The sequence below is a fragment of the Pseudophryne corroboree genome, chromosome 4 (genome assembly GCF_028390025.1).
Source record: "Pseudophryne corroboree isolate aPseCor3 chromosome 4, aPseCor3.hap2, whole genome shotgun sequence".
NCBI classification, from domain to species: Eukaryota; Metazoa; Chordata; class Amphibia; order Anura; family Myobatrachidae; genus Pseudophryne; species Pseudophryne corroboree.
In genome coordinates, this window is record NC_086447.1 from 92,909,103 (window position 1) to 92,925,979 (window position 16,877).

The 16,877-nt window shown below is 45.5% G+C and overlaps 1 protein-coding gene and 1 pseudogene across 5 annotated transcripts in view; both read right to left on the reverse strand.

The window, feature by feature from the left end:
• LOC134908966 (protein eva-1 homolog C-like) overlaps positions 1-16,877 on the reverse strand; it is a 600,054-nt gene that overhangs the window by 371,445 nt on the left and 211,732 nt on the right. The gene's annotated exons all lie outside the window — the stretch shown is intronic.
• On the reverse strand, positions 4,103-4,221 carry LOC134912239 (5S ribosomal RNA; annotated as a pseudogene).

The following is a 16,877-nucleotide window of genomic DNA, read 5'->3' on the forward strand; positions in this document are numbered from 1 at the left end:
AAAAATCAGAAATGGAGGGCGACATAACAATGCCCCTAAATCTGAAACTCTTCTAACTGAAGCAATAGCCAGTAGTAAGAGAACTTAAGCTGTCAACCATTTAAGATCCACTCTTTTTAGTGGTTCAAATGGAGCAACTTGAAGGTCCTTTAGGACTAAGCTTAAGTCCCAAGGCCTTGTAGGAGGAACAAAAGGAGGCTGAATGTGCAACATTCCCTGGAAAAAAGTGCGCACATCCTGCAAATTAGCAATTTTCTTTTGCATCCATACAGTCAATGCTGACACTTGTACTCTCAAGGAAGCCACCCGTAAACCTTTATGCATTCCTGCTTGAAGGAATGCTAAGACTCTGGAAACGCAAAAAAAACATGGGTCAAATTTTTGATCACTGCACCATTGAATATAGGCTTGCCATATTTGGTGATAAATGCAAGCTGAGGAAGGTTTCCTTGCTCTGAGCATAGTTTGAATTACCTGTTGTGAGAATCCTCATGCCTTCAGGATGGAAGTCTCAAGAGCCACGCCGTCAAAGACAGTTGATCCAGGTGCTTGTGATAGCAAGGATTCCGAGACCGTAGATCTGGACGTTGAGGGAGTAAAAATGGAGTATCCATCGACATCCTCTGCAGATCTGTGCACCAATGTCTTCTGGACCAAGCTTGAGCTATTAGTATCATGGCACCCTTGTCTTACCTTTCGCATCAACATGGTTCAAGGGCGATTGGTGTAAACACATGAGCGAGCCGAAAGTTGACAAGTCATCCACAAAGGTCGCTCTCGGATCCTTTGTTCTTGACCCATATGCGGAAACTTTGTTGTTCTGACGGGACGCCATGAGATCTATCTCCGGTAACCCCCATTGTCTACCAGAGTTTGTAAGACCTTGGAGTATAAAGCCCATTCGTTTGCATGAATGGCGTGTCGACTGAGAAAATCCGCTTCCTAGTTTAGGACTCCCGGAATGAATACTGTGGACAAAGCTGGATAATGAAGGTCTGCCCACCTTAACGTGTGACTTACCTTCTTCATTGTGTTTTGGCTGTGAGTTCCTCCCTGATGGTTGAGGTATGCTACTGCCATTGCAATGTCCGAGCGGATTCGAATTGATTTCATCAGAAGGATATTCTTTGCCTGAATAAATGCCATATATATGGCCCTAAGTTCCAATATAATTATTGGCAGGCAACTTTCTTCCTTGGTCCACTGCCCCTCGAAACAACTCCTTCCTGACACTGCTCCCCAGCCCTGCAGGCTGGCATCCACTGTCAGTTTCCCAAATTGATATCCAATAGAGTCTACCTTTGTCCAGATAGGATGTCTGTAACCACCAAGCTATTGACCACCTAACTTCCAGAGGAAGACCATAATCTGCGCTTTATTTTTGTATGATGAAAACCATTCCACTTGGAAAGGATCAGACGTTGCAGTTGTATCGAGTGGAACTGAGTATACTCCATCATGTCGAATGTCTACACCATCAAACCCATCACACGCATTACCGCATAAATAGATACTGTTTGCCTGTGTAGCAACACCTGAACCCTTAAATGAATTTTGGATATTTTGTTCAGAGGTAAAATTACTCTCTGAATACCCAATTCCAAAACAGCCCCCAAGTGAGTCATCCGTTGTGACGGAACTAGAGACGACTTTGCCCAATTTATGAGCCAACCGTATCTCTGTAACAAGCTGTTGTCTGTGGCAGATGACACTGAACAATTCCTGAGACTGTGCCAGGATTAATAAGTCGTCAAGGTATGGAAAAATCCTTATCCCCTGCTAACGGAGATAACATGCAATCACCACCATAATTTTGGTGATTACTCTGGCAGCTGTGGTCAGTCCAAATGGTAGGGCCTGAAACTGAAAATGATGCTGGAGGATAGCAAACCCGAGATAGCCTGATGGGACAGTGCTATAAGAACATGTAGATAAGCAAGGAAATGGATATGCACCTGGCGCTAATCACTAACCAGAGTGAGAGCAGCTGAACTCTGAGGGATGATCCAAAAACCCTCCAAAGAAGAATATACAAACAAAAATGAGACAGCGCTACCAACCTTGGTTTTGAGATTTAGGTTTATCTTTTTATAGTATACATGCACAAAGATGACAAAAAATATATAAAATATAAACAAAAAGATACCGGCCAGTATCACACTAATATGATTAATATAATTAAAATTTAATCATAAAATACAATTCTTAATTAATTGCAACTCTATTTGAAAAAAATATTTTTATAGTATTAGCCTATCATTCAATAATAGTGCCAATAATAATTCATACATAAAATTGCCCTAGCGAATTAATGACAAGAATATATAACTCTGGACTTTATAATGAAGAGTGCTGTACTAACAGTCCCGGTAATTAGCACAATGAATTAATATGCCCCAATGAGCAAGCATATATTCCCTTATCCAGGCAGCCTTTCAATCATCCATATATGGCAAGGTTAGTATTGTTATGTAGCCACACAAGATTCTCTCAACCCAAATAGAAGAAGCAGAATTTCATGAATAATGTCCTGTGAGACTTGCAAGGATTAACAGCCAATCGCCAGGAATAGAAGCAGAGTTAGTAGATTAGGTTAGCCCCTGTTTTGCATTGATCCAGGATTAGAGCACATTTTGCCAAAGCACTCAACATAGATATTATCCTTTCTGGCTGCACAAGCTAGCAGCATATGATTCACGGGGTCACCAAAGCTTCACAGCACTCATAACCCTGTGCACTAGGGTATGAGTAATAACAGTTCACCGGCCGGTAAATGAAAGTTGTGAGCCACACACCCGATAATGCAGGGGGTGAGAGACTGTCTCTTAACTCACAGTACTTGTCTTTATCCCTCTCAAACGCGTTTCTCCGCCTCAGGGTCCGTTTTCAGCGGCTTCATCAGTGTTCGGACACTGATGAAGCCGCTGAAAACGGACCCTGAGGCGGAGAAACGCATTTGAGAGGGATAAAGACAAGTACTGTGAGTTAAGAGACAGTCTCTCACCCCCTGCATTATCGGGTGTGTGGCTCACAACTTTAATTTACCGGCCGGTGAACTGTTATTACTCATACCCTAGTGCACAGGGTTATGAGTGCTGTGAAGCTTTGGTGACCCCGTGAATCATATGCTGCTAGCTTGTGCAGCCAGAAAGGATAATATCTATGTTGAGTGCTTTGGCAAAATGTGCTCTAATCCTGGATCAATGCAAAACAGGGGCTAACCTAATCTACTAACTCTGCTTCTATTCCTGGCAATTGGCTGTTAATCCTTGCAAGTCTCACAGGACATTATTCATGAAATTCTGCTTCTTCTATTTGGGTTGAGAGAATCTTGTGTGGCTACATAACAATACTAACCTTGCCATATATGGATGATTGAAAGGCTGCCTGGATAAGGGAATATATGCTTGCTCATTGGGGCATATTAATTCATTGTGCTAATTACCGTGACTGTTAGTACAGCACTCTTCATTATAAAGTCCAGAGTTATATATTCTTGTCATTAATTCGCTAGGGCAATTTTATGTATGAATTATTATTGGCACTATTATTGAATGATAGGCTAATACTATAAAAAGATTTTTTTTCAAATAGAGTTGCAATTAATTAAGAATTGTATTTTATGATTAAATTTTAATTATATTAATCATATTAGTGTGATACTGGCCGGTATCTTTTTGTTTATATTTTATATATTTTTTGTCATCTTTGTGCATGTATACTATAAAAAGATAAACCTAAATCTCAAAACCAAGGTTGGTAGCGCTGTCTCATTTTTGTTTGTATGTAGATAAGCATCCTGGATATCCAGGGATACCATAAAATCCTCCTGCTCCATGGCCAAAATAATGGAACGTAAAGTCTCCATATGAAACATGAGGCACCCAAATGTACTTGATATTGAGTATGGGCCGGAACGACCCATTTGGCTTCTGGACTAAAAGCAGGTTGGAATAAAAACCCTGTCCTCGTTGTGAAGGAGGAACTGGAATTATCACTCCTGACTGAAGCAACTCCTGAACTGCCTCTTGCAAAGCCCTGGTCTTCATTTCCACTGAAGACGGGCTGGTACAAAACCTCTGATGAAGGTGTTTCTTGAAAACACCTACTGCACCTGGTATTCCCAGATGGTTTACCATCCAAGTAGTAACCCGGACCAACACTGCTTAGCTTCCAAGACCAGACAAGATTGGGCATGTCCAGTGTGGTGTGGCTGTAGATCATAACCGTGAGATACCTCTTCTTGCACCCAGGCATCTGTAGTAGACTGCTGCCAGATCTGTGCAAACTGAAGAAGTCAGCCTCCCACCCTGGTTTCCCCCAGGTGGAGACCCGCACCATCAGGTTGATGGCTTATGTTCTGATTTGGAAACCGGTCCTCTGGTAGCCCAATATCTTTTAGTCTTACCAGACTTGTTGGATTGGGACTGTTTGCCATTACCCTTTACTTTTGCTTTTCCTTGATTCCGAAAGGACCAAAAATCTGGAAACTAGGCTTGAATTTATGTGTGAAAGGAAAACTTCACTTTCTTAGGGGGAAATTTACTAAGCTCCCGATTTTGACCGAGATGCCGTTTTTTCATCAAAGTGTCATCTCGGTAATTTACTAAACACTAATCACGGCAGAGATGAGGGCATTCGTAATTTTTTGCAAGTCCAAGTAAAAAATTACGAATGAATACACCATCGGTCAAAACGCGGCTGTTTAAGTATGAATCTCGGTCATTTACTAAGAAGTGCAAAGCAAAAAACAAACAAACACTGCCGTGAAAAATTACAACTCGTAAAAAAGTGCTAAAAAAAACCAGACCTTTTTTTTTTATTCGTGATTGGATAGGCATGCACGGATCCATGAGATCCGTGCATGTATATCAGTGGGAAGGGGTGGGAAAGTGCTTATTTTTTCAAAAAAAATTGCGTGGGGTCCCCCCTCCTAAGCATAACCAGCCTCGGGCTCTTTGAGCCGATCCTGGTTGCCGAAATATGGGAAAAAAAATGACAGGGGTTCCCCCATATTTAAGCAACCAGCATCGGGCTCTGCGCCTGGTCCTGGTCCCAAAAATACGGGGGACAAAAAGAGTAGGGGTCCCCCGTATTTTTAAAACCAGCACCGGGCTCCACTAGCTGGACAGATAATGCCACAGCCGGGGGTCACTTTTATATAGTGCCCTGCGGCCGTGGCATCAAAAATCCAACTAGTCACTCCTGGCCGGGGTACCCTGGGGGAGTGGGGACCCCTTCAATCAAGGGGTCCCCCCCCCCAGCCACCCAAGGGCCAGGGGTGAAGCCCGAGGCTGTCCCCCCCCATCCAATGGGCTGCGGATGGGGAGGCTGATAGCCTTTGTTGTAAAAGAAAAGATATGTTTTTAGTAGCAGTACTACAAGGCCCAGCAAGCCTCCCCCGCATGCTGGTACTTGGAGAACCACAAGTACCAGCATGCGACGGAAAAACGGGCCCGCTGGTACCTGTAGTACTACTACTAAAAAAATACCCCAAAAAAGACAAGACACACACACCGTGAAAGTATAATTTTATTACATACATACATACATACACACATACATACATACTTACCTTAAGTTCCCACGCAGGTCGGTCCTCTTCTCCAGTAGAATCCAAGGGGTACCTGTTGAAGAAATTATACTCACGAGATCCAGGGGTCCAGGCTCCTCGGGAAATCCAGGGGTAATCCACGTACTTGAAAAAATTAACAAAACGGTGTCCCGACCACGAACTGAAAGGGGACCCATGTTTGCACATGGGTCACCTTTCCACGAATGCCAGAAACCCACTTTGACTTCTGTCTAAGTGGGTTTCTTCAGCCAATCAGGGAGCGCCACGTTGTAGCACTCTCCTGGTCAGCTGTGTGCTCCTGTCCTCACTGACAGGCAGCACACGGCAGTGTTACAATGTAGCGCCTATGCGCTACATTGTAACCAATGATGGGAACTTTCTGCCCTGCGGTTGACCTAAAGTGACGTCACCGCTGAGCAGAAAGTGAGGACAGGAGCACACAGCTGATCAGGAGAGTGCTACAAAGTGGCGCTCCCTGATTGGCTGAAGAAACCCACTTAGACAGAAGTCAAAGTGGGTTTCTGGCATTCGTGGAAAGGTGACCCATGTGCAAACATGGGTCCCCTTTCAGTTCGTGGTTGGGACACCGTTTTGTTATTTTTTTCAAGTACGTGGATTACCCCTGGATTTCCCGAGGAGCCTGGACCCCTGGATCTCGTGAGTATAATTTCTTCAACAGGTACCCCTTGGATTCTACTGGAGAAGAGGACCGACCTGCGTGGGAACTTAAGGTAAGTATGTATGTATGTGTGTATGTATTGTGACAAGAACACTGGGATAGTGTTTGAGGGCAGGTATATTTGTCCCAGGTTCTTGTCTTACATGTTTTAGAAAATGTTAACTTCTAGGAAAAATGCTTTTTGTTTTGTCTGAACCTTTTCAGTTTGCTGTAAAAGCTGGGTAAAGGCTCTGAGAGAGAGATAAGGCGAGTTCTAGACATTGGGCCCAGTTCGGGTCTTTGGCCTCACAGAGGGCTAATCAGGGTTTCAGCTGTGTAAGAGTGATATAGTGCTTCTAACCTGATTAGTATGGGCAGACTGCCTGGGAAGGCTGCAGGATCTGTGTGTGAGAGACACGCTTTCTGATGCAAGTAAGCTATACAGTATGTACTGAAGAACTCTGTGTTTTGTTTAGTGACAGTTAGGAACATCTTATGTTTAGTTAGTGCCGGACAGGCAAGGTATTTTTATTTTGGGGTTTGTTTTATTTTCTGTTTCAATAAAACTGGCCGGGGTCAGTTGTACCAGAAACTGGACTTGTGTTGTTCCTCAGCTGCTGCGTGCGGCCATATTCCCCAGGAAAAGGCACCTTGCACCCCTACAGTGTTACAACTTGGTGGAGAATGCGAGCACACCGTTCTGCGCATAAGTGAAAGCAGCAGCTTTGTGAGGCCTGCAGAAAACGGTGGTTTATGCAGATACAGCCCAGTGTGAAGTTACTGAGACTCACCCCTGAGGGTTTGATATATGTCCTGGGTGAAAGCAGCTGCAAAGCCGCCTGAAAAATCTGTTGACATGGAGGATCTGCTTAAAGCCTTGCTGCAAGCTACAGCGGCTCAGCAGGAGGCCAACCGACAGCAGCAGGTGGCAATGGAGGAAAATTGGAGACTACAGCAGGTGGCAATGGAGGAAAATAAGAGACAACAGCAGGCAGTTGTTGATGAACTTTACAGGCAACAGCGTCAGGATAGAGAGGCCTTAGCAGAAGTGGTGCAGAGACTTGCAGCTCGGGTTGGAGATGTGGCCGTCAGTGCTCCAACCAGCTCTAGTTCTATACGAGCCAGTCACTTCCTGCAGAAAATGACAGAGGCTGATGATGTGGAGGCCTATCTGACCACGTTTGAAAGGACTGCCGAGCGTGAGAACTGGCCGAAAGCACAGTGGGCCAGTCTGCTGGCACCTTTCCTGTCAGGTGAGCCCCAAAAAGCTTACTTTGATTTAAGCCCTGCTGAGGCTCGGGACTATGATAAACTAAAGACTGAGATCCTGACCCGCCTGGGAGTCACGCTGTCAGTACGAGCACAACGGGTGCACCGTTGGCTGTACGCCATGGAGAAGCCTCCGCGCTCCCAGATGCACGACCTTATTCAGCTAACAAAAAAATGGCTACAGCCAGAGACATTAACTGGTCCCCAGATGGTGGAAAGAGTCGTCATGGACCGCTACTTGAGATCTTTGCCCATGGTCCTGCGCAAGTGGGTGAGCCATGGAAACCCGGGTACTGCTGACCAATTAGTGGACATGGTAGAGAGGTATTTGGCAGCAGAGGAACTACTGATGACCACCCAGCAACCCATAGATCCTCGACAGCGCCCTTCAGTAAAGACTGGTAAGACTGTTCCGTGGGAAAACGTTGCTGGGCGGTTAAGAGAACGCAAGGCTGGAGAGACTGTAAACACTGGCCCTGGAAACAGGCCAATGGGGCTAGAACGGTCTATGCTGCCCAAATGGGTTGATAATCGTGTGGTTAAATGTTTTAGGTGTGGTATGCCAGGTCATGTTATTGCCAATTGCCCAGTCACGCAAGAACCCATGCAATGTGATGCTGCCTTTGAATGTCGCAGAATGTCTTTCTTTGCTAGGTTAGCCTGTACTGTGGTACCTTCACCTGAGCTGGAAAAACAAATGTGTGATGTGTTCTTAGAAGGTAACCGGGTAGAGGCCTTGCTAGATTCAGGAAGTTTAGTTACCCTCGTGAAAGCTGGGTTAGTGAACCCCTTAAAGGTCCAGCAAATACCTATTGGGGTAACTTGCATACATGGGGATACCCAACATTATGCCACTGCTGAGGTGAATATAGAAACTTGTTGTGGGTCAGCAATGGTTAAAGTGGGACTGGTCCCTACCTTGGTGCATGAGGCCATAATAGGGAGGGATTTTCCTCATTTTTGGAAACTGTGGGAATCACGGTTATCAACAGATGTGAGAAGTAAAAAGCCAGTTGATAATACCGGTGATTTTATGGATGTACGTGGGTCTTCGGAACTTTCTTGCCCTTTGCCTTTTGCTAGTTTGGCTGGGGAAGTGACAGATGGGGAGTCCAGTGAGGACCCTCTTGCCGGGAACAGAGACATAGTAGTTAGAACTGAAAGCGTGCCTGACCTGGAGGTAAAGAAGGATCTGTTTGCGTCTGAACAGTTAAAGGATCCTACCTTAATAAAGGCTAGAGAGAATGTTAAGATTGTTAATGGGGAACCTGTGGTACCAGGTGACAGGGTTACGTATCCCCACATGGCCATCTGTAATGAGCTCTTGTACCACATTGTCAAAAGGGGTGAGGATGTGGTGGAACAGCTGGTAGTTCCCCAGCCTTATCGGAGAACGGTACTAGATTTAGCTCATAGTCACGTTACCGCAGGACATTTAGGGGCAGAAAAAACCACTGAAAGAGTTTTACAAAGGTTCTTTTGGCCAGGGGTTTATAAAGAAGTGTCTGAATATTGTTCTTCCTGTCCTGAATGCCAGTATCATGCCCCTAGACCCCATTTCAGGAGCCCACTAGTTCCCATGCCTATTATAGAGGTCCCGTTTGACAGAATAGCCATGGATCTCGTGGGGCCCTTGTTAAAGTCTGCTCGGGGCCATCAGTATATCCTGGTAATTATGGACTATGCCACTCGATATCCTGAGGCTGTCCCTTTACGCACTATCACAACCAAGGCGATAGCTAGGGAGCTGGTGCAGGTATTTAGTAGAGTGGGAATACCAAAAGAAATTTTGACTGACCAAGGTACTCCATTTATGTCAAGGATCATGAAAGAATTGTGCAAGTTATTTAAGGTCACTCACCTCAGGACGTCCATCTACAATCCCCAAACTGACGGGTTGGTGGAAAGGTTTAATAAAACATTAAAAAGTATGTTAAAAAAGGTTGTTGAGAGAGATGGGAAAAACTGGGATTGTTTGTTGCCCTACTTGTTAATGGCCATCAGAGAAGTTCCTCAGTCCTCTACGGGGTTTTCTCCATTTGATTTGTTGTATGGTAGACACCCCAGAGGGCTGTTGGATGTTGCCAAAGAGACGTGGGAAGGACAGCCCACTCCTTATAGAAGCGTTATTGAGCATGTAACACAAATGCAGGATAGGATTGCAGCCGTGGTACCTGTTGTCAGAGAGCACATGGAACAGGCCCAAAGTGCTCAACAGAGGGTCTATAACCGGAGTGCCAAGATACGGGAATTTGCTCCTGGAGATAGAGTTCTTGTTTTGGTACCCACTGTGGAAAGCAAATTCCTAGCTAAATGGCAGGGTCCATTTGAGATTAGGGAAAAAGTGAATGAGGTTAATTACAAAGTATACCAACCGGGAAAGAGAAAACCCGAACAGATCTACCATGTTAACTTAATCAAACCCTGGAAAGATAGGTTGTCTCTGTCAGCGGAGCCTTGCCCTTCGGTGTCTTCACCCCGGTTGCTTCCCGCAGTGAAGGTGTCAGAGACATTATCAGCTGATCAGAACAATCAGGTTAAAGAATTTCTCATCCAAAATAGGGAGGTATTTTCAGAGCTGCCTGGCCGAACGACCATAATAAAACATGACATTGTCACAGAACCAGGGGTCAGGGTTCATTTAAAGCCATATAGGATTCCTGAAGCTCAGCGAGAAGCTATTTCTAAGGAAGTTAAAACCATGTTAGAACTTGGAGTCATAGAGGAGTCTAACAGTGAGTGGTCCAGTCCCATAGTGCTCATCCCGAAGCCCGACGGTAGCATACGCTTCTGTAATGACTTTCGTAAGTTAAATGAGGTGTCCAAGTTTGACGCATACCCCATGCCCCGTGTGGATGAGCTTGTAGAAAGGCTGGGAACAGCCAGGTTTCTCACCACATTGGACCTGACCAAAGGTTACTGGCAAATACCTTTATCTGATAGCGCCAAAGAAAAAACAGCCTTTTCGGTTCCGGAGGGGCTGTACCAGTATAAGATGTTACCCTTTGGGTTGCATGGGGCTCCAGCAACCTTTCAACGGGCGATGGGTAAAATTTTGAGGCCCCATAGAAAATATGCAGCTGCCTATTTGGATGATGTGGTAATTCACAGTACAGACTGGGGGTCACATTTGGTTAAAGTACAAGCAGTACTGGACTCAATCAGAGAGGCAGGGTTAACTGCTAACCCAAAGAAGTGCTGCCTCGCAATAGAGGAGGTCAAATACTTGGGCTTCACCATAGGCAGAGGTCTGATTAGGCCCCAATTGAATAAAGTTGATGCTATTCAAAACTGGCCTCGTCCAGTGAATAAAAAACAGGTAAGGGCTTTTTTGGGAATTACTGGGTACTATAGACGGTTTATTCCTAATTTTGCGACCACAGCGGTGCCGTTGTCAGACCTTACCAAAGGGAAGCAGTCAAATGTGGTGAAATGGAACCCTGATGCAGAAAAGGCGTTCCAAGCGTTAAAAGTGGCTTTGTGTTCACAACCGGTGTTGATAACACCAGATTTTTCAAAAGAATTTGTGGTACAGACAGATGCCTCAGAGGTAGGGATAGGTGCTGTGCTGTCCCAAACCAGAGATGGGGACGAACACCCTATCATTTATTTGAGTAGGAAACTCAATGAGCATGAAAAAAGGTATGCCATTGTGGAAAAGGAGGCTTTGGCCATTAAGTGGGCACTAGATACCTTGAGATATTACCTCTTGGGTAGACAATTCAGACTAGTGACAGACCATGCCCCTTTAAAATGGATGTATGTAAATAGAGGCAAGAATGCTCGTGTAACTAGATGGTTTCTAGCGTTGCAGGACTTTAAGTTTACTGTCGAACATAGACCGGGAACACAATTGGCCAACACAGATGCATTGTCTCGCATCTTCTGTTTGGGGGCTACAAGTGTTCCGGCCCCTAGGTCGAAACAGGGGAGGGGGATATGTGACAAGAACACTGGGATAGTGTTTGAGGGCAGGTATATTTGTCCCAGGTTCTTGTCTTACATGTTTTAGAAAATGTTAACTTCTAGGAAAAATGCTTTTTGTTTTGTCTGAACCTTTTCAGTTTGCTGTAAAAGCTGGGTAAAGGCTCTGAGAGAGAGATAAGGCGAGTTCTAGACATTGGGCCCAGTTCGGGTCTTTGGCCTCACAGAGGGCTAATCAGGGTTTCAGCTGTGTAAGAGTGATATAGTGCTTCTAACCTGATTAGTATGGGCAGACTGCCTGGGAAGGCTGCAGGATCTGTGTGTGAGAGACACGCTTTCTGATGCAAGTAAGCTATACACACAGGCGTGCGCAGAGACTGACTGGCGGGTGCCGCTCCGGACTTCCCCCCCTCCACGGCATTATAGTGTTCTCTCACCTCCCCTGTCCTGGATATAAACTGCTCACCTGGGCGGCCCAGGTGAGCGGACCAGGTGAGCAGTCTATATCCAGGACAGGGGAGGTGAGAGATCACTATAATGCCGTGAAGGGGGGGGGGGGAGTCCGGAGCGGCACCCTCCAGTCAGTCTCTGCGCACGCCTGTGGCTATACAGTATGTACTGAAGAACTCTGTGTTTTGTTTAGTGACAGTTAGGAACATCTTATGTTTAGTTAGTGCCGGACAGGCAAGGTATTTTTATTTTGGGGTTTGTTTTATTTTCTGTTTCAATAAAACTGGCCGGGGTCAGTTGTACCAGAAACTGGACTTGTGTTGTTCCTCAGCTGCTGCGTGCGGCCATATTCCCCAGGAAAAGGCACCTTGCACCCCTACAGTGTTACAGTATGTATGTAATAAAATTATACTTTCACGGTGTGTGTGTCTTGTCTTTTTTTGGGTATTTTTTTAGTAGTAGTACTACAGGTACCAGCGGGCCCGTTTTTCCGTCGCATTCTGGTACTTGTGGTTCTCCAAGTACCAGCATGCGGGGGAGGCTTGCTGGGCCTTGTAGTACTGCTACTAAAAACAATATCTTTTCTTTTACAACAAAGGCTATCAGCCTCCCCATCCGCAGCCCATTGGATGGGGGGGGACAGCCTCGGGCTTCACCCCTGGCCCTTGGGTGGCTGGGGGGGGGGGACCCCTTGATTGAAGGGGTCCCCACTCCCCCAGGGTACCCCGGCCAGGAGTGACTAGTTGGATTTTTGATGCCACGGCCGCAGGGCACTATATAAAAGTGACCCCCGGCTGTGGCATTATCTGTCCAGCTAGTGGAGCCCGGTGCTGGTTTTAAAAATACGGGGGACCCCTACTCTTTTTGTCCCCCGTATTTTTGGGACCAGGACCAGGCGCAGAGCCCGATGCTGGTTGCTTAAATATGGGGGAACCCCTGTCATTTTTTTCCCCATATTTCGGCAACCAGGATCGGCTCAAAGAGCCCGAGGCTGGTTATGCTTAGGAGGGGGGACCCCACGCAATTTTTTTTTTAAATTTTACAGTGTTTAATTAAAAAAAAAAAAAAAAATAGAACCCCAGCACGGATCACACAGATCCGGCCGAGATTAATTGTAAAAAAGTCGGCAGTGTTTTGCTAATCACTGCCGTAAAAAACACAAAAAAAACACGAATGACATCGGAAGAAAAGAAAAACCCGAATACGACAGCTTAGTAAATCCATCGTAACAAATTCAAAAAGTTGCAGTTTTACACTTTCGATGTCATTCGTGATTGAACTTTGACCTGAAACGGGAAAACACGAATCTTAGTAAATTTACCCCTTAGAGTCTGCTTCTGACTCCAAAATACTGTTTAATTCTTTACCAAGAAGAATCTCTCCAGTAAACAAGGTTAAGACTCCAGAACCTTCCTGGATTCTGAGTCAGCTTTCCATGTACATAGCCAACCTCCTCTGCAAGCTGCTACTGCTGAAGCTGATGCCTGAGAGGCAATTTTACCCATATCCAGGGTCGCTTATCGCTGTCTGTTTGATATGTGCAATATGGGATTTTTGCTCTCTAGATGCCATTGAAAGATCCTCCTTCAATGCATCAGCACAGGCTGCCACTGCTTACGCCATCCAGGCTGTAGCCATGGCTGGTCTAATGATTGCCCAAGACAAGGAAAAAAATGTTTTTTTTTAGAAAACCATCGACTCTCCTATCCGTGACATCATGTATTTATGTTGAAAGCAGAAGTAATGTAGATTTTCACACCAATCTAATGACATGCGAATATACTTTGGGAGCCACTTCCCTTTTTTTAAACAGTCCCAAGCTGGAAGAGGATAACTGGAATGCCATTTCTTGGAATTCTAACTTCTTACTGGGCGTAACCCAAACCTCTTGCATAATTTCCATCAGCTGTTTTGGGACGTTTAAACACGGGTGCCTTACTTTTTAACCAAGGCTCTGCTGCCTCTTCTAAGGATAGAATGGCTTACATAGCACTAATTAGCTCAGGTATGTCCACTGAGCTGAGACTTTCCTCCGAAGTGTAATGAGTCCTCATCCTCCGACTAGTCCTCATCTGAAACATGTGTAGACTTTGAAGATGTTGTATCATGTCTATGTGATTTACTTACCACCGGCCTTTCAGCCTGCTTTTGTTGAGAGGCTGCCAATTCCAGAGGTGGATATGAAAAACCTCAGAATGAATGTTGCATGTAAGTGTTACTAGGGTAACCTATTTGCTCAGCTATATTGGATAATTTCTGTGCAAAGTAGCCGATGAGGATTCAACTAGCACCTATGCTTGCCTCAATTATTTAAGAGGCTTCGGTGACAGCTAAAACATTTTGCACATAATCCCTTTTGAACCAGATCCTGATAGGTTAACCCAGCTTCGCAAGACCGACATGAAATGGGTGTTGGTGCTGCTGTGGAAGGTGTATTTTCCTCACCCTTGCCGCTCTTAGACATGATAAATAAATCACACACCTGTACAGTGTTACTACAGAATTTTTTACTGTAATCACATTAAAATTTGTTAAAGTGACACACAATCCGACCCTACCCTGCTTTGTACCAGCATTGAGGATCAGAATGCACAGAAAAACTGAAAGAATTATAGTAAAGTCAGCAATTACACTAGCAATCAGTCACAGGTTATACATTAGTATAATAAGCAATATGAGCACATCAACTACAAATACATTTCAAGTATGTAGGAGAAAACGAGTTTTATGGTAAGAAATTACCTTTGTTAAAACTCTTTCTGCGAGGTACACTGGGCTCCACAAGGATAGACATAGGGATGTAGAGTAGGATCTTGATCCGAAGCACCAACAGGCTCAAAAGCTTTGACCTTCTTCCCAAGATGCATAGCGCCGCCTCCTATATCACCCCGCCTCCGTGCACAGGAGATCAGTTTTGTTAACCAGCCCAATGCAGTAGCAAGTAAAAGAGACGACAACTGCCAGTTGCCACAAACACCACACTCTCCCGACAGGAGAAGTGTCAGCGGCTAATGCCATACAAACCCAAAGAAGCTAAGTGCGTCAGGGTGGGCACCTTGTGGAGCCCAGTGTACCTCGCAGAAAGAGTTTTAACAAAGGTAAATTCTTACCATAAAACTCGTTTTCTGCTGCGGGGTACACTGGGCTCCACAAGGATAGACATAGAAGATGTCCTAAAGCAGTTCCTTATGGGAGGGGACGCACTGTAGCGGGCACAAGAACCCTGCGTCCAAAGGAAGCATCCTGGGAAGCGGCAGTATCGAAGGCATAGAACATTATGAACGTGTTCACTGAGGACCACGTAGCCGCCTTGCACAATTGTTCAAGGGTCGCACCACGTTGGGCCGCCCAAGAAGGTCCAACAGACCGAGTAGAATGGGCCTTAATGTGATCAGGAGCAGAGAGACCAGCCTTCACATAAGCATGTGCAATCACCATTCTAATCCATCTGGCCAGAGTTTGCTTGTGAGCAGGCCAGCCCCATTTGTGAAATCCAAACAGCACAAAGAGAGAATCAGATTTCCTAATAGAAGCAGTTCTCTTCACATAGATACGGAGAGCCCGTACCACATCCAAAGACCGCGCTTTGGGAGACAGATCAGGAGAAACAAGTGCCGGAACCACAATCTCCTGATTAAGGTGGAACGAAGAAACCACCTTAGGTAGATAGCCGGGACGAGTCCTAAGAACCGCCCGGTCACGGTGAAATATCAGATATGGGGAACTACAGGACAAGGCACCCAAATCTGACACTCTTCTAGCAGACGCAATAGCCAGCAAGAACACCACCTTAAGGGAAAGCCACTTAAGATCAGCTGAACCAAGAGCCGCTCACATGCTGATGTTCATAGAGCTGAGAGATTTTTCTTGCTACTGCATGTGCACAAAAATCAGATTCATCATCGTTTACATTGGAGGCCATACTCAGACAGAAAATATGCACCTGCCATATCTACAGACCCTGAAAGCAGATGCCTCAGTCTTTGCACATTCATACGCACCATGGAAGGTATCACTAGTGCCATTTGCATAAAGTCACAGACGGGCGGCCACCAAATGACGCAGGCACAGCAGCGTCTGCTTCCACCTCTGATTCAGGCCCTGTATCTCTCAATATAGTATAACTAGCATAGAGTCTCCTAGGTGATAACTGGACAAGACAAAATGTAATCACAGCGTTAATACACTGCGGAGTGATCAGATTCCTGAGGTAGTCTTGCATTACAGCGATCATGACAAAATAAATATTAGCTGAGGTCTAAACATTTGTGTGTGTTTAGCCCAAGAGGGGCATGTAACTCATCAAGGCGCAATTATCTGCTGAGAGCGTGAAGTCAGTATTCCAGGGAAGGTATTCATGAAAAAACAAACAACTTTCAAGTCTGCCTTCTCAGGACACCATTGTTACCTGCCTACCAGCCCCTTTGTTTGCGCACTGTCAACACTGCAGTTTTAGCTGCTGTTTAGACTGCAATTGGCATACAAAGCGCACAATAACACCGCTGAAAGTAAGGTAAGGCCAAACACTGTATATACACAGCCCAAGGCTACACTACTACACAGGCAATTTACTCCAATCTACCGTAAACATCTTATATCAACATACCGGGGGGCATATTTATCAGTGTTGGGGTTTTAGTCCCGATATTGTCACTTCTTATCGCCGCTACTCGTGGCAATTAGAAAATATATTACTCCCGCATGTATTCAAGATCGCAATCAGAGATTGGGGTTCCGAAAGGAGTACGTCCCTGTGATGTGTTCAGAGTGAAGTGGCCACATCAGAGGGTGTAGTATGGTATGCCTAAGGCCGGGCTCCTGGCGACCAGCATACTGGCGCCGGGAGGCCGACCGCCGGCATACAGACAGCGTGGCGAGCGCAAATGAGCCCCTTGTGGGCTCGCTGCGCTCACCACGTTGAGGGCACAGTGGGCTATTTTATTCTCCATTCAGGGGGGTCGTGGACCCCCACGAGGGAGAAAAAGTGTCGGTATGCCGGCT